Here is a 19114-nt window from a genome sequence, read left to right on the forward strand (position 1 = left end):
ATAATTTTAGTTTTCTAGTCCAACTCACTCTATAAAGTAATTACAACCTCAAAGTGGATGTCCAAAATTTAAGTACAAACCTTAATTTTATAATTTAAGGAAAACTCAGAAAAATAGAGCCAATTTACTATGATCTTCTGGCTACTTTGTGCCACAACATAAAAGGTTGATGGCTTAAGTGTCCAGCTAAGTTAGGTATATAGCTGCTTTGCCTCACCAGAGCAACACATTGCAGCTAGAATAAACTAGTGAATCTAGCTCAAACTCTATTGTCTTAGATGTTGAGAGATGAAAACTTTCCTATTGATGTTCTCTCTCTCTTCAAGAGACAAGTGTTACTTTTCTGACCCTAAAACATTTCCAGCAAAAATAGCTCTCTTGTGCTTATTGTTCTGTCTCTCAGTGCTAATCAGTGATGTTAGAGGGAGAGTGTCTACTTCTGGAAATAGTGGACCAAATTTATCCTTGTTACAATTTTCATGAACTCATAGGTTTACAGCAGGGATGAATTTGCTCCAGTGATGGTTATTTACTGAAGCTGTCTCTGCAGAGCATCTGGATAGAGATTATGCTTTCCATTTCACTCTAGCAAATTAGATCATGCTTTATTTCTCAGTGATAAAGTGATGATTTTCAAATAATATCAAGACATTGGTATAGAATCTGGTGGACATTAACCAAATTCCATGCCATTTTATCCTTTCAATTATCATATTATATACCTATCACCTTTCGGAAGCACACCCTAAAAAATATAATAATCCGACCTTGAGTCATGTTTTCTTTGCACAAGCAAATCAAGTTAATTGTATTAAGTAATTCGGTAAAATTCTTCTTACTTATTATTACATTTTCAGGATATTTGCAATGGGATTAATTGAGTGGAAGATAGGCTTCCATGTAATTTAATTTCAAATGTTCAGGCTATTAAAGCCCTATATCTGAAGGACTATTTTAATGGCAAAGCCACCTTAGCCCTAATTGAAATGGTACACTGTTGGTCTAATACACAAGCATGTCTGTTTGCTTCTGTTATTGACGGCTCAGATGTAAACCCCATGCTAGCAAAAATTAGGATAATGAGGTTACATCTTGGCTGCAGTATTTTCTTTTGACAGAAACATCAAGTCCAAGAATAAACTGACACCTGACTACCAGGTTTACATAAACACAGTTATAGTTGTCCCTTTGGCTAGGGGAGACTCGTGAAGTCTAATGCAGTTTACATATTCAAGGATGATCTTTCTTTTTAATATTTGTATCTTGTTGACAGAGACTAATTGCTTAGGCAGAAAGTACATCAAAACATCAGGAAATTATATTTTATTTCTCAGTAAGGATGGGAAAAACATAGTAAAGCCCATGGGTTTTCAGTGAAAATTACCACCATTTGCATTACAATAGTGCCCAAAGGCCCAGCCATGACTGGGACCTTAATGTACCAGTCATTATTCATACAGTTAGTGAGAAACAGCTCTTGACATGAAGAGGCTTCTGATCTAAGTAGTCAAAACTGGATAGAAAGGGGAGAGAGGGAGAACAGAGGCACAGAGAGTGAAATGTTTTGCCCAATGTCACATAGCAGGTTTGTGGTAGAGCTAACATTAAAACCCACGTCTCCTGATTCCCAACTCAAAGTCTTAGCCACTAAACCAGTGGTTCCCAAACTTTCCCTCCCTCCCCCATCAAGGACCCCTTTGGCATCTGACTGCTTTTGTGTTTTATACACAAATTTCATGCTGTTATTATTCTAGTAGTTAGGTTAGTTTATTATTTAAAAATATATTTTTGTAATTCAAAGAAGTCTCACAAAGGAACCGAAAGTAAACAGTCTGCAGTTACAAGAAGTTATCATATGACCCTCATATTCACTTTAACATAGTGGTGTAGTTCTGAATGGGCAAGTGCCGGTACTACCAGTCCAGAACTCCCACCACCAGTGACCTCTCATACACGGTGCATGAGAGGACACACTGTGCGGAGAACACTGTAGTTTGCAGAAGATTATCATTTACAGACACTCCCTCATAAGGGTCAGTGTTGTGTGAGTGTGGCAATTTGGAGATGTGCCTTGGAGGTAGAGATTGGGAACACCACATGGCAGTGTGCTGCGGTTCACCAGAGACACTTTTCAGTTTGTTTTGTTAAAGTTTTATTCCTTTCTCATTCACTGGCTTATTTAATGAACCCCAAGATCATTATAGATATTTTCAGAACAAAATAGTGTCCTGCCTGTGGCAAAAGTGCTGTAATTCTAGCCATTCTAGCACATTCTGGTCCCAATGCAGTACTCCTCAAGGGATGGACACCTGCGTAACCCACCACAGACTCCCAGGAGTCCAGGGACCCCCACTTTTGGAACCACTGCACTAAACTACTATTCACTCTCAGTTAAAGACCTAGGGTATGATCCTTACCCCCATTCTGGCCAGTTTATGCAGGTGAAAGAACCAGAGCAGCATATAGAGTCTCTAAACACCTGGTTCATGCTTTAGGAGAATTCCCACCTCTCAGGTATTGCAAAAGACAGTCATAAAGCTATCTTTCAAGGCTTGGTGGATAGGGTATGCTGGAATGAGAGAGTCATGTTAGGGACATTATGGTAGCCCACAGCATGGTAGAGATTCGGCATAATCCTGTCATCCATAGGGCAGCCTGGGGAAACTGCTGAAACTTAGACAGACCTTAAGGTTTAATGTGCTTTCTTCACCTGTTTTTTTAATGGTAAAAAATGGACAAAACTATAAACAAACCATAACTCGGATTTTTTCTTAGGTTCTCTACTAGTGTAAGCTATTTTGCATGGCTCCACCAGCCCTAGCTTAGACTTTGTAGAACAGGAGAAGATGCTAATTCTCATACCCTCACTGCTTTCTCTTCTAAATTACCTCAGATAGTATACCCGCACTGGTCCACACTCTCAGCTGTCATTGACAATCTGTCTCAACTGAAAAACAGAAAAAAAATTGACAAAATTTTCACAAGTGTTCACATTTTTAAACTAGCTCTATTCCTGCAACACAATTCCCAGCACTACAGAACAGAAGGCAGAGAGCCTCCGTCGGAAGCGGTGCAAAGTTGGTGCATCTTCTTTATGACAACTTCCATTCCTTCTGCTTGCACACCATTCCGCTAATGGTATCCCTCTTCACCAACAGAAGAGAGCTAGGATTTGCACCTAGAATCTTAAATTGAATGTTCAGGGCCTCATGCAGGACCTCTGCACTGGGATGTATTTCACCCATGAATTTTGTGTAAAGAAATACCCTGTTAGATTCTTGCACCAAAACGTCACATGAAGGTCCCCAGAAGGCCATCCATGCATTCCCAGGTCTTGCTAATAAGCTCTATCAAGCTCTAAATTATGCAGTATACACACAGTTTCTGGAAGAATAGTTAGTTTATATTTGATTCTTAGAAATGACTAACAGTAACAGTCAATTATCTGCTTAAATGGCTGTCATATGCAAAATGACCACAACATGCACGGAACCAGGAAAAAATTAGACTTATTTGACCTTATAAAATATGATGGGCAAGTTTAAACATTGTAACTCGAGACTAAGGCTATGTCTACAGCCTATGTTAACAAAACTTATGTTACTCAGAGGTGTGACTATTCCACCCCCGAGTGATATCAGTTACATCAACATAAGTGTTCATGTACACACACAGTGCTATGCTGGTGGGAGAACTTCTGCCGCTCACAGAGGGTTTTTTATTTTACTTTTTATTTTTATTTTTTTTAATGCCGATGGGAGAGCTCTCTCTTGGCAAAGAACATCTTCAGCAGATGTGCTTCAGCAGCGCAGCTGTACCGGTACAGCTGTGCTCTACGTATAGACATGGCCTAAGGTTCTTTTAATCATTGTGCTCCATGAATATTACTAATGTATTGGGAAATGCACTTTTCTAATGCTAAATGTTCATCTTTGTTGATACTTTAAAATTAACCTTTGAGGAGTGCTGTTCCTAAAGTTATCCTAAACCTCACTGTAACAGCTTCACAAAAGTAAAGCCAGCTAGGAAAGCTAACTACATATTTTATATTATAAAACAGATATGTACGCAGATTTGTTTCATAAATCTTGTGTGTAAATTAAAATAAAACATGCTTAAAAATGGCCCTGAGAGCTTCCTTGTAGTGCAGTAGCTTCTAGATCCCACAGAGGGATCACTGACCCACTGTGCTAGACATAGTACAAACCCTGTCCCAAAGAGCTTACTACTCTAATACAATAATGGTTTTGCTTTCTGACACATTTTTGCAAGTAACAAAACCTCACTTTCCCCAATGTTTGCAAGTCAGCAAATAAAAAGGGTTGTAAATACAAGCAAAATGAATTAACGTCTTTTATTCACAATCAATAATTCTCCTCCAACCCCCTTCCCCAAGAACTATCCAGCTATATTCATCGAGTCCTTGTAGAGTTATTTGAGCTACTAATTATCTGAAGAAAATATTGGAGTGAATGTTTGCTTTCCACGTTTTCTGCTAGAGCATATTATTTTGGCAAACCAGTAAGAAGAGACACAGGCAGTATGATAGAAAACATTAATAGGAGCAGCTTACAGTGTATGATTATTTCAAGAACTCTAGATGCATTCCCCCATTTAAAATCTATATGACTATTGCTGGACAAGACAAAGAAATAGGCAGATGAGCAGGCCAGGAAAAAAAAGGTTTGCTGTGCATGCTTGACTTGAAAATAATGGTGCCTACCCTGCGTTAAACTAATTGTTATGCAGAAGTATTGCAGATGGATCATAGTACAAATCTAGCTCTCACGTATTCATCTCTTCCCTAACACCTTGTAAAAAAAATCTATATGTGCTGTTATTTTCTATTAAGCAGTAGATCAGGGAAACAAAACAGACTTTGGATTTTAAATCACATACTGTAACTCCAATGCCACATGAAATTGCTAGTAAAACCAGCTCTTTACATGCTATTTATTCAAAACAGGAAACTTTTTTTAATGTTTAAAATACAGATTTACACAAGGTGTTTTTAGTCTTATAGATGACCCAAAAGCTAAAGACTGTCATAAGTATTTATTTATATTCATATATGTATTGTTTTGTTTCAATATTCTTTAACTGATTTAATGAAAGTGATGGGGGTTGTTTACAGAAGCAATGCAAATTTACCTAAAACTAGTTTTGACCTAAGAAATCAGGGAATAAATCTCTCTAGGGGTCTATTTAAAACAAAACCTAATGGATTATATCCAGAGACCCTGTGTCAGGCCTGAAGATACAGTGGAGAACTGAAGCAGAAATTAGATATGGTATTTGAATTAGGTACAGGCATGGCTAGAGAAAATTTATTAATAGCTGAATTCTCACAATGCTTAAATAAGTGTAATTTTCAGGTTCTAGCTTTTAGCTTACATGGCACTTTAGAAATCTGTTGGAAGTGGCATTAAATCAGCAGCTGCCAGGTATTTCTATGTTTGCAATTTTACCATGAATGACATTGTTATGGAAGGGGATTTTTATAGTCAGCATCTGCCATGTATTACAAAACCATTTAACAGGTAAAAATGAGTTTAAAAAAAAAATCAGTTATTGAAATGACTGAATACTTATTCTGGTGATTAAGCAGAGTAAAATATGCTGAAATTATACAGAATAGCAGACAGTTGCAAAAAGACAGATGTAATTGTCAGACAGGAAGACTGGAAATTGGATTTTTTTTTATCTTCAACAGGATTTAAGACTATGGTAAGTGTTTTGCTGAACGGGAACAGACTTGAACATGCGCTTTGCTGAACTGTGGTCTCTGTCTATTACCAAGTTTTTGAAGGCCTGAGCCTCCACATATCATAGGATTATAATATGATGCTTCCCCATTGGCTGAATGGCAAAGCGGTGGTAGCTGGGAGATTCAGATTCTCAATCCAGCAGCATACTGTCCCTAATTTTATTTTTATGTATCGTCTATAATAGACAATGGTAAAGAAATGGCTTTCAAAATGTAAATTTCTGTAGAAATTTATCAGTCACTTGTTAATAGATAAATCTGAAATTGGTACAGTGTGTAAAACATTGTTATGAGCTGGGTAAAACCTTGTTATGGGATTGATGTTGGGGTTTATGCTTACAGTTATGTTAATTGTAGGGTGAGTTCACACCTAAGACAAAAAGGTTTGTGTGAATCTGCCCAGAAGCTTTGGCTGTGTATTTTTTGGGGGGAGGGAAGGGAGATATGCAAAACATAGAAACTGAGGACAAGACAGACAGAGAGAGCATGAGTGAGCCCAAAGGAGCAGCTGAAAGCACAGTGGCTGACCATGGAAGAAACCTGGGGAGAGGTTTTGGGGTTGGGATGAAGGCTGAAATGAGTACTCCTAGTGCTGTGAACAAAAGAAGCTGTTTCCTGCTATTTGATTCCTTCTGCATTCAGAAGAAAATAAAATAAACAAAACTGCATCAAAGAAATATTGCCAATATCTACCCTCAATAGGAAAACCCACAAGGCCCCAAATTTGACTAGCTGCTCAGGGCAAAACTAATACTTATATATTTAGAGATAAGGCCACAAACTGAGAAATTCCATTCTAGATCCAGATCCAAACTTTGTCAAATTCAAGGGGTCTCAGATCTAGTGTTCTGATGTGGGTCCATGTAGTTTGACTACACTTAATAGAACAGAGTTGCTGAAAACTAGGGGCCCAGTCCTAAAAACTTACTCATATGAGTAATGATTTGTAAGATCTGGCCCTAACTTATTTCACATTGTTACTTTTGAGTTCTGAAAATCTAGGAATCTAGATCCCTTAAGTAGGTCAGTTACATAATTTGAAAATCACTTCTTGATTTCAAATTATAGGATTTTTTAAAAACAAGTTTTTAGTACTTATGAGAAGTGTTACATTCTGGCTCAAGTACAGTCAGTGATGTTCTATTTATCTAGATTAAAGGTTTAGCATGGGTGGCAATACTGAAAACTTTACTCTATCCCTGCTCAATATGCTTCAGTTTAGTTCTGGAAGATCTCTAGAGTAAAAGAGAGTGTCAGGAGAGTCTCATCTTATGCGGGTGTTCCGTTCCACGGTTAGTGCATAAAGCGAAAACCACATATAGTCAAAATTACATTGAGCTGAATGGCGGGTGGAATCGCCCGCACTACAGGTACAGTATTAAAATGGTTATTTTTCTCTTTTGGGGGATTGTTTTGTTTTTGCCGACTGCGTAAAGCTGAAATCGCGCATGTTAAATGCGCGTAAGATGCGACAGACCTGTATATTCAGGGGTCTACTTACATATAGTACAATTAAAAAAACCCCAACTGTTAAAAAGAACATTTTCAGTTCCAAAGCTGAAAGTTAGCAAGCGCCAGATTTAAAGTAGCCAGTGCAGAATTAATTCTGCCCCTTTGTGCATCCATTCTGTATACGGAATGAATCAGGGATTCTCAGGGGTGGGGGAAGTTATGATACACACCTTAATTACATAACACAAAAGGGGGCAGAATTAATGTTGCATGGGCAACCGCTAATCTATGATTTTCTGACTTTAGAGTGCTTGACTCTGCAAACTAAATCATGTTCTTTAAATGCAGGCTTTTTGTATGCAATTTTCCAGTGGCCTGGCAAAGTTTAAACCCTGAACCTTCAGCATTGTAGCACAGATGACTTCTAGCAGTTGAGATAATGGACTAACTACACTGGGAAGCAGCAGCAGAAGGCAGTTATCCAGGGGAACCTATGGGCTTCTGGGACCAAGTGCTAGGAGATGATCAGGAGGATGCCAGCCCATCGACCAATCCTTACAGCAGGTCAGGGAGCCCCAGTGCAATGAAAGTTTTAACAAACTCTATATTTGGGTGGCATAGCAGCCTACACATCCCTATATTGCACATTCTCTTCTGGAGGCCTCTACTTATACATTAAAAATTGTGAAGCGCTTTGAGAGCTACTGATGAAAGCACTCTATAAGGCTACATATTACTATTACAGTCAAACCGTGGTCTATTCTCTACCATGTTGTCTACTCTGGTGGCTAGGCTTATTGTTTACCAATTGCTAGACTCACCAAAAGCTAATCCAAAAAGAAGAAATTCCGTGAAGAGCATAGGTGAGTGAGGTAATACCTTTTATTGGACTAGCTTCTGGGATGAGAGAGACAAACTTTTCCAGCTACACAAAACTCTTCTTCAGGTACCTCCAGCATCACAGCAAAATTCAAGGTGGAGCAGATTGTTTAGCATAAGTGAACAACAACTACACTGCACACAGGAAGAGTATAGGCTGACAAATAATAGAAACCTGATATGCAATCAAGTCCAGATGGACATCAAAATAACTTCTTGCAAGAGAAAAGGATTTAAAAATTGCTGATCAAAGCTATACATATGCTTATCCCCATCATAAAACACTTAACAATTAGGACAACAGTGGATAATTTAGATAAATAACTAAATAACATTACATCACAACATTAAGAGAGTGAAGTGTTCCCTTTCTCTTACCATAAATCACTCATGATTAGGCAGAAAACAAAACAAGGGGGAAAGTTTACAATTGAAAGAAAAAGTACCGCACATAATTGGTAGTGTAGACATAGCCAATGTCAGTATAATTTACGTTGTCCAGTGTGGACAGTGCTATGTTAGTGGGAGAGCTTCTGCTGACATAGCTACTGCCACTTGTCAGAGGTGGATTAATTAAAGCAACGGGAGAGCTCTCCCATCAGCTTACGGCAGCTACACTAGAGAGCTTACAGCCTCGGTGCAGCTGCGCCACTGTAAGCTCTCTAGTGTAGTCATAACCTTGGCGCCTTTATTCTTTGTTTAACATTCTAAGCACAAGTGTGTTTATTTCAATGCAAGTTAAAACTATGTACTTGCTTATATTCCAAATTCATATTAGATGGTAATTTTATCTGTAGTTATATTGTTTGTACTGCCCCTTTGCTGCTTTTACAGCTCCACTAGAAGATTACAATACTAGCTAACATATTTATTTGCATATGCTAATTCTAAGCAAGCCAGCAACCTGGCAATGACTGATATTTTGTTCAGATGAAAACAGTAGACCAGGAATATTGTGATTTGGCTAATTTGAAGGGTAGGATACAGGGGATTTATTTATTTGAAGGATTCTGGATGATTGTGGAAATGAAGGAAAAGCTCTGAAATTGGTAAGATGCTGTTATACTCATTTTGAGAGATGAGAATATATATATGTGTATAATCAGAGTGCGAGCCAGAGGGCAAGCCAGGAGGTGCCAATGGGGACATTGCATTATAAAGTATTGCCTTTTTTTCTTTTAAAAATTATATAAGGAGCTCATATCATCCCAAACTTATTTTTTTCAGAAGCACCACAGTTAAAGGTAGGAGCTCATAGGAATTTTATTTGAGGTCTCACAGCAGGATTGGATATCATACAGAAAAGGACTTCCACCTTTCCCATCATTCCTTCTCAAATCTCATGATTTACAATGAAAGATTTCTGATCACCAAATAATTTAAACTTGGAATAGAAGGGCAAACAGTTAAAACAAACAAAGGGCAGGAGAAGAAACCAATTTTTCTACACCACGCAGCTTTCAGCGACAAGGCTGTGACACGGCCTTGTCGCTCAAAGTCAGCATGTGTAAACGCTCGTTGTCAGTACTTTGTCAGCACTTTTGCCGACAAAATACTTCCAGCCCCATGAGCAGCGATTGTTTTGTCAGCAGGAGAGCGCTCCTGCTGACAAAGCCGCGTTCAGACTGCCACCTGCATCGGCAAAAATTTTGCCTTTCATGGGGGAGCTTTTTAAAGTACCCGTGAAAAACAAAAGTTTTGTTTACAACTTCACAGTGTAGATATGTAAGTGTCTTGCTCAAGTTCACGCAACAAATCAAGGGCAGAGCCACAGTTACAGCCCAGGTGCTAAGAACTCTCAGGCTATGTCTACATGGCAATTAGACATCCATACCTGGCCCACGGCAGCTAACTCAAGCTTGAAGGACTCTTGAATTGCAGTGCACATGTGTGGCGGGCCTGACACTGCGCCTCCCCTTTGGGGCAGGAGGGGATGGTGTGTCGGAACCTCGCCACTCCCAAGTTCATATGCTCACCTCTCTGTGGGCAGCCCGATGTGGCCTAATAGCCTCCTTCCATGAAATCACCTCTTGGTCGGGATAGTGTGCCCTAACGGCCAGAGATCATATAAATCACTCCCAGCATCAGAGCAGTGTGGCCCAATGGCCAGAGTCCATACAATCCCCCTTGCAAGCAGGGTAGTGCAGCCTAGCGGCCAGAGTCCAGGTAACTCACCCCAAACATCTGGACAGTGTGGTCCAATGGCCAGGGTCCACATGATTCCTGACCCGGGCCCGCCCTCTCCACCGGGTGCCGACCCACGGCCCTGGTAGTGGCAAGTTCCCCTTGCCACCGGCTCAGCAGGGATCCGCCCAAAATATGCCGAGCCTTTGTGCAGCTTTAACGCCGTTTTCTTCTAAAATTCTCCTGGGTCACTTCCTACCATAACCTTCAAGTCCTCCATTTTGGGGCATCCTCTGGTCTGTTCACCTTCTGTGACATACTCTGCCTGGGCGTCAGAGCACATCCCAGCTTGGCTGGTGTCATAAACAGTTAGTTAAGGGTTAAGGTTTTTTTCTACCTGTAAAGGGTTAACAAGCAGTACCTGTGAACACCTGACCAGAGGACCAATCAGGGACAAGAGATTTTCAAATCTCTGTGGAGGGAAGCCTTTGTCTGTGTTCTTTGTTTAAGTGTTTGTTCTCTCTTTGGATTTAAGAAAGACCAGACATGTCTCCAAGTTCTCCTGGAGTATTTCCTACTATCTAGTATAGTTAGTATTAGTTAAAAAGGCAGATTAGTCTTTTGAGTTGCTTTCTATATTTGCAATTCTGTGTTTTGCTATAGAATTTCTTTAATTCTGTACTGTTATTGCTTTTACTGAGAAAGAAAGGAGGGGGGATTCTCTCCAGAGATTGATAAGTTTAGACCCTGTGTATTGGTCCATCTTGGTATTACAAAGATAGTTTTTTTTTTTTTATTCTTTAATAAATCTTTTCTGTTAAGGACTTGGTTGATCTTTCCTTGGGTGAATTCCCAGGGAAAGGGGAGGAGGGAGGAGGAAGGCATCCCTCTGTAGTTGAAACCCGGTATCTCTCCTAGGAAAAGGGAGGGGAGAGGAAGCAGGGGGGAATGGTTTATTTCTCCTAGGCGTAAGAACTCCATGGATTTGGGGCTCTTGGGATCCCCAAGGATTTTGGGGAAGGACTGTGTCCCAATACATGTACATTATTGGGTGGTGGCAGCTTTTACCAGATCTAAACTAGGATTTTAGTTTAGGGGAGCCCATGCAGGTCCCCATATTGGAACCCAACAGCTCTAAGTGGGGGTGAGACCTATGACAGCTGGTCTCGAGATCTGGAGTGCTGGTGGCATGCCTCCTTCCCCTCCAGCAGTCCGCCCAGACTGAGCAGCTCTGCAGGCTTTTATATCTGTTCTCTAGTTGGAGCATGCCCAGTAGAGTCCCAGGGGCATGGCTTCCTCTGCTAGGAAGGAAGGGTTAACTCCTGCAGTACCAGTGTGGGGCCGCTCTGCCCCGTCACAACATGTTTGGGTTTCAACTGCAGGCTGAGCTCTGGGGTCCTTCCACCTCGCAGGGTCCCAGAGCCTTGCCTGAGCCTGAGCCCAAATGTCTGTACTGTGGTTAAACAGCCCCTTAGCCTGAGCTCTGAGAGCTTGAGTCAGTTGGTACGTGCCAGCCACGGATGTCTAATTGCAGTGTAAACATACCCTCAGTCATGTCAATGGAAGAGGACACCATGCAGGGGGGCAAAACAACAACCAGGAGTATTAGGAAGTCCATTTTTTTGCAAGAGTCTCGTTCACCACTAACACATTAAAATAAAGACAGCATGTTTATATACCAGTTGTTTTGTTTTTCCCTTCTTCTCACCCCAGAAAATCCTGTTGTCCATCTCTCTATGTTGTGGTGACAGAGTTAAGATAAATTTAGTTACATTACTTTCTTAAAAGGCACTTAAGTGATCACTACTGCATATGAATTAATGAATAGGAATTAATCAGGAAACAACCTGTAAGTGAAGAGTGGTAAGTAATACATCACAAAACCAAGCCATTTGCAAGTACACAAATTAATCTACCAGTGACTGAGACTTGTAGTATCCTTTATATATTTGAGGGGCTAAGACGGTAATAGGAGTTTCAGGGCTCAGCATTTGCTAGGCTAGGTTACCCATTTTCATACAAAGACATTTCTATCTTTACCAGAATTGCAATATATAAAAGGAATTATATATATATACACACATATATATACACACACACAGAGAAATATCAGGCTTTACACAGTAATTTTCCTAATAATTGTAGCGTAGTTAAGTATTTTCACACTATAGATGAACTTAATTGAAATGGAGAGTAGAACAGTCAGGACTCACAAAGCAACGATTAGTATCTACACAATTTTACTTTAAGTAATCAGACCCTTGACTGCTGACTTACTATATAGTCTCCTTGCAAAGGTAAAAGAAAGGGATTGGGCACATGACCAAAAGAGCCAATGGGACAACTAGAACTTTAAAAAATTGAAACAAGACTCCCTCTTTGTCGGGCTGTTGTTCTCTGGGGAAGAGGGGAACAGGGCAGCAGTTATGCTGTGAGAAGCTGAAGACCAGGTATTAAAATCATCAGAATCATACCTAGAAATTGCTTATTTGGAAACCCAGATATGTAAGTAGATCGGAAAATGTGTAGAAATACTCTATTAGGTTTATTTTGTTTATTTCTTATGGCTTGTGGATTCCTCTGTGCTAACCCCAGATGCTTTTGTTGCTTGTAACCTTTTAGCTGAACTCCCAGAAAACTATTTTGGGTGCTTAATTTTTGGAATTGCTCTTTTAAAAAAATAGCCATAGCCCAAATTTTCAGATGTATTTTCTTTTTTTGTTGTTGTTTTTAATAAAATTAACCTTTTTAAAGTACAGGATATGGATGTTTGTGTCTTAAGAGGTTTGTGCACATGTTTTTTAGTTAGATGGTGGCAACAGCTGATTTCTTTGCTTTCCTTTCTCAGCTCTTTCCCCGGGGCTCATGCGTGCGTGCGTGTGTGTGTGAGAGAGAGAGAGGGATAACGGGTACCCTACCAGAAGAAATTCCCAAGTGCGCTTTCCTGGGTTTTGCATTTGGGTGGTGGCAGCATCTACCCATCCAAGGTCAGAGAGAGGCTGTAACCTTGGGAGTTTACTACAAGCCTGGAGTGGCCAGTATTAATTGTTAGAATCCTGGCAGGCCCTCACCTTCTGCACTCAAAGTGGCAGAGTGGAGAATCAGTCTTGACAGCCTGATTCTCATCTCACACCACTTATTTCAGTTCAGTCACTCTTGAATTACTTCATATACTCATGTTTAAAGTTAGCTGAATTATGTGCTTTCCTGTGTTGGTTCCGGGACACCCGTTCAATATCTTTTTGCTTCAGCATAGGATTGAGTCTCTTATGATGTATGAGTGAGACAACTGGGCCAAATCTCTTTTACTGGTGCTTATTCTCTATTGCAAATGACATCAAAATCCAGAATTCATATATATTTGTGCTGGTGTTGATGGCATCTCATGTTTTAAACTACTACTCAGATCACCTAAGTTCTAAATAAAGAGAAATAAAAAAGAATGTATTGTGGATTTGTGACACTTTGTACCTAAAGCAGCACCCTGGAACCCCCTTATTCAGCACTGTCATATAATGTTGATATATTTTGTACAAAATATGCCTTGTGAGGTATCATTTTAAAAGTACTGATCTGCTGAACATTAATATCTTGTTGGTTTGTATGTTCTATCATTGTATGTGAGGTTATGAGGTATTACTGTATATGTTACTGAAATATGTTGTGAAATTAGGAACACACATAACCACACTTTCAACACACAACCAGCTGATGGTACATTAAAGGAAATCTACTCTGCCAATGGCCACCCCAGAAGACTTCTCAGAGATAACACGTAGACAATGGAGACTGCTATACCAGTGGGGGTGGACTCACATGTCACAGCACAGAGCTTTCCAGCAAGCTGGAAGAAAAGAAGGGAAATGACTTGGCCTCAACCCCCCACCCCGCCCCATACCTGTAAACACATCTGATGGACAAAGACTTTGAACTGGGGGAGGGTGTTCCCTTGCCAGGAAAAAGTTCCAGCCTGTGTATTGAGGATCTGTGACCTGTTTGTACCATCTGTCAAGGTGAGACATTGATTCAAATCCTGCTTAGTTTGTATAACTCAGACTGCAAATTTATTTTTATTTCTTAAGTAACCAACTTTGATCTCTATGTTTCCTACTTATATTAACTTAAAATCTCTCTCTCTCCCTTTTTCAAAAGTTAATAAACCTGGTTTATATTTTATTTAAAACAGTGTGTTTTGGTTGAAGTGCTTGGGAAATCTCAGCTCAAATTATGAAGGCTAGCATATGTCCTCTCCATATTGAGGGATAGTCGGACAGGGTAATAAACTTGCATTGGTCAGGCTTGTGAACAGTGCAAGACAGTACAGGTCTGTAGTGCAAGGCTGGGGAGCTGGGGGGAATTGGCTGGAGCCTGCCTATTGTTGGTTCATGAGTGGCTGGGAGAAGCATTCACGTGACACAGTTGGGTGTGTCCCTGCCTGTGGATGTCTGCGTCAGTGCATCATCCCAGTGTGAAAGGGATACCACAGGCTGGTGGGACAGAGAGCTCAGTGGTCATAGAATCATAGAATATTAGAGTTGGAAGAGACCTGAGGAGGTCATCTAGTCCAATCCCTGCTCAAAGCAGGACCAACACCAATTAAATCATCCCAGCCAAGGCTTTGACAAGCTAGGCCTTAAAAACCTCTATGGATGGAGATTCCATCACCTTCCAACACTCCCATTCTAGTGTTTCACCACCCTCCTAGTGAAATAGTGTTTCCTAATATCCAGCCTAGACCTCCCCAACTGCAACTTGAGACCATTGCTTCTTGTTCTGTTATCTGCCACCACTGAGAACAGCCTTGCTCCATCCTCTTTGGAACCACCCTTCAGGTAGTTGAAGGCTGCTATCAAATCCCTCCTCACTGTTTTCTTCTCCAGACTAAATAACCCCAGTTCCCTCAGCCTCTCCTCGTAAGTCATGTGCCCCAGCCCTCTAATCATTTCTGTTGCCCTCCACTAGACTCTCTCCAATTTGTCCACGTCCCTTCTGTAGTGGGAGGACCAAAACTGGACACAATACTCCAGGTGTGGCCTCACCAGTGCCGAATAGAGGGGAATAATCACTTCCCTCAATCTCCTGGCAATGCTCCTATTAATACAGCCCAGTATGCCATTGGCCTTCTTGGCAACAAGGGCACACTGCTGACTCATATCCAGCTTCTCATCCACTGTAATCCCCAGGTCTTTTTCTGCAGAACTGCCGCTCGGCCAGTCGGTCCCCAGCTTGTAGCGGTGCATGGGATTCTTCCTTCATAAGTGCAGGACTCTGCACTTGTCCTTGTTGAATCTCATCAGATTTCTTTTGTCCCAATCCTCCAATTTGTATAGGTCACTATGCATCCTATCCCTACCCTCCAGGATATCTACCTCTCCCCCCAGCTTAGCGTCATCTGTGAACTTGCTGAGGGTGCAATTCATCCAGATCATTAATAAAGATATCAAGTATCAGAGGGGTACCGTGTTAGTCTGGATCTGTAAAAGCAGCAAAGAATCCTGTGGCACCTTATAGACTAACAGACATTTTGCAGCATGAGCTTTCGTGGGTGAATACCCACTTCTTCGGATGCAAGTAGTGGAAATTTCCAGGGGCAGGTATATATATGCAAGCAAGAAGCAAGCTAGAGATAACGAGGTTAGTTCAATCAGGGAGGATGAGGCCCTCTTCTAGCAGTAGAGGTGTGAAAACCAAGGGAGGAGAAACTGGTTCTGTAGTTGGCAAGCCATTCACAGTCTTTGTTTAATCCTGAGATGTTGAACAAAGATGTTGAACAAAACCAGCCCCAGGACCGACTCCTGGGGCACTCCACTTGATACCAGCTGCCAACTAGACATCGAGTTGTTGATCACTACCCATTGAGCCCAACAATCTAGACAGCTTTCTAGCCACCTTATTGTCTATTCATCCAATCCATACTTCTTTAATTTGCTGACAAGAATACTGTGGGAGACTGTGTCAAAAGCTTTGCTAAAGTCAAGATGTATCACGCCCACTGCTTTCCCCATATCCACAGAGCCAATTATCTCATCATAGAAGGCAATCAGGTTGGTCAGGCATGACTTGCCCTTGGTGAATCCATGTTGACTGTTCCTGATCACCTTCCTCTCCTCCAAGTGCCTCAATTCCTTGTGGACCTGCTCCATGATTTTGCCGGGGATTGAAGTGAGGCTGACTGGTCTGTAATTCCCCAGGTTCTCTTTCCCTTTTTTAAATACGGGCACTATATTTGCCTTTTTCCAATCGTCCAGGATGAGTTTTCAAAGATAATGGCTAATGGCTCTGCAATCACATCAGCCAATTCCCTCAGCAGCCTTGGATGCATTAGATCTGGCCCCATGTATTTGTGCATGTCCAGCTTTTCTAAATAGTCCTTAACCATATGTCTGTTCTGTCACCACTGAGGACTGCTCACCTCCTCCCCATACTGTGTTGTCCAGTGCAGCAATCTGGGAGCTGACCTTGTCTGTGAAGACCGAGGCAAAAAAACCACCGAGTACGTTAACTTTTTCCACATCATCTGTCACTATGTTGCCTCCCCCTGTCCAGGTTGCACCTCAGGGACCCAGTCATAGGAATTTCCTCTATATAGAATTTATGCTGAAAGCATGGACAGCTGAGTGAATGTATGCTTAGAAAAATAGTTAAAATGTTATCCTAGAGGATTTAAATGTCTCATTTTAGCTTTATGGAGTTTCAATATACATTTACTTTCTCAGAGCCATATGTCTGTTCTGATTTGGAAGTCAGAGGAATTTATTGAATAAAAGGTTTTGGCATTTAGAGGGCTAACAGCATGTAAATTAATTTGTTAATTATACTCATGAGTTGCATATAATGAGATTTCCAGATTATAGTTAATGTTGGGTTTGGATACTGATTGCATAGAGTTCACAAAAGTTCATTCTTTAAAAACATTGTTCATTGACAGTTGCAAACCAAAAAGTTTTACCTTATTTTTATGACAATTCATTTTTTAAAGGAATAATTTCTTGGAAAAATTACTAATGATCTGCAGATACTTCAATGTCTGGTCGAGTGAGTTAACAAAATAAAGACAGATGGCAGTGGAATAGATTTGACAGTAGATTTGATATATTTTTTCTAGCTAGACTGTCTCCACTTTAACTTCCTCCCATAAGAGACTTCTGCTGTGCCTAGCAACCCACCCTATAATTTATTAAATTAAAAGAGACTTTTAGATTGAATTGAAACAAAACTCAGAGGAGAGGAGTAGCTTGTTTATGCTAACTTCATATCCCTCCCACTCTTCCAAAAGAAGTGCAAACACACACACAGCACTATGGAAATGATCGGTTTGTGCATTGGTTTGAAGAAATTTGAATAGTTTCCTTGAACCAGAAGATGTAGTAGAATATATATAAAGGATTAGGTGGAGGAAGCAGCTCCATTGGCTTTTATGCCAGCCAGAATTTCTGATCCATTAGATGGGGGGAGGGTGTCACAAACTTTACTAGTAACAGATTAATAACACTCATTTTTTCTCTTAACTGTTGCTCATGGCTTTTATTCATGCTGTGAACTCTATGAAAGCAGTCTCTATACCAAGCTTGATCTATTTCCTGTCACAAAGAATGATCCTGTATTCCTGTTCTGTGTTCTAGTGGGTCTTCTCTATTCCTGACCATTGTGTTACACATTCTTTAAAAATCTATCATATAACAAAGAAACACACAAACCCCATAGCTCTCATTCAGAATATCCTTACAGTGCAATTAATGTTTCATTTCCTGACTTGAACCTGGATACCTTGGCTAATTTCATCATCATATTCCACACTTAATGGGGAATATTGATTTCCCTCATTGATTAGTCTTTCCTTTTGAAGTCTCAAATACTTTAGAGTATGCCATTTTCTTTTAACCTTCACATCACTCAATTTACTATTGGACTATGCATGTTTCTTAGTGGCTGTTTTTATGGAATGTCAATTCAAAGGACTGGAATGAGCAGAAATCAGGAATTGTACCTTAGACCATTATACATCGGACATATTCAAAAAAAATTACAATTATTTTTAAATTGGTAACTAACAATGCTTGCATCATTTTTCTTTGGGAATCATATAACAATAATACCTAGCTTTTATAAAGGCACTTTCATCCACTGACAATTGTTAGAAGGCTTTCCCTCTATCCTCCCACTTCCCTGGTTCTTGTCACGCAGACAGCGAGCAGCAAAAGACCAGACGACTAAGTGCAGACAATGCAATGTTTATGGGGGTTAATTTCCAGCAAGCATGATTCCAATTTTTCCCACCCACTTTCTGTTTGACCCCAGTTTATATAGTAATATTCTCAGCTCAATCATTTTATTGAAATTTAACTAACCAATCCTAACATATTGTAACATAATTCTCTAACCAACTATATACCACTACCCCCTAATTAACTTACACCTAGCAAAATTAATTATACAGCAGACGAACAATTAGAGCAGTGTTTCCCAAACTTGGGATGCCGTTTGTGTAGGGAAAGCCCCTGGCAGGCCGGGCCGGTTTGTTTACCTGCCGCATCCGCAGGTCCGGCCGATTGCGGCTCCCACTGGCTGCGGTTTGCTGCTCCAGGCCAATTGGAGCTGCGGGAAGCGGCAGCCAGTACGTCCCTCGGCCCGCACTGCTTCCAGCAGGTCCCATTGGCCTGGAGCAGCGAATCGCGGCCAGTGGGAGCCGCAATCAGCCGGACCTGTGGATGCGGCAGGTACACAAACTGGCCCTGCCCACCAGCGGCTTTCCCTACATAAGCGGCGGCCCAAGTTTGGAGAACACTGAATTAGAGAACCATACAGATTAACAATAGAAAATTGGGGGCCATAGAGATAAAATAATACAGAAGTGAGAGTTTCACAACCACAACCATTGATAAGCGATTTCTT

Source organism: Mauremys mutica, chromosome 8 (genome assembly GCF_020497125.1).
Source record: "Mauremys mutica isolate MM-2020 ecotype Southern chromosome 8, ASM2049712v1, whole genome shotgun sequence".
NCBI lineage: Eukaryota > Metazoa > Chordata > Testudines > Geoemydidae > Mauremys > Mauremys mutica.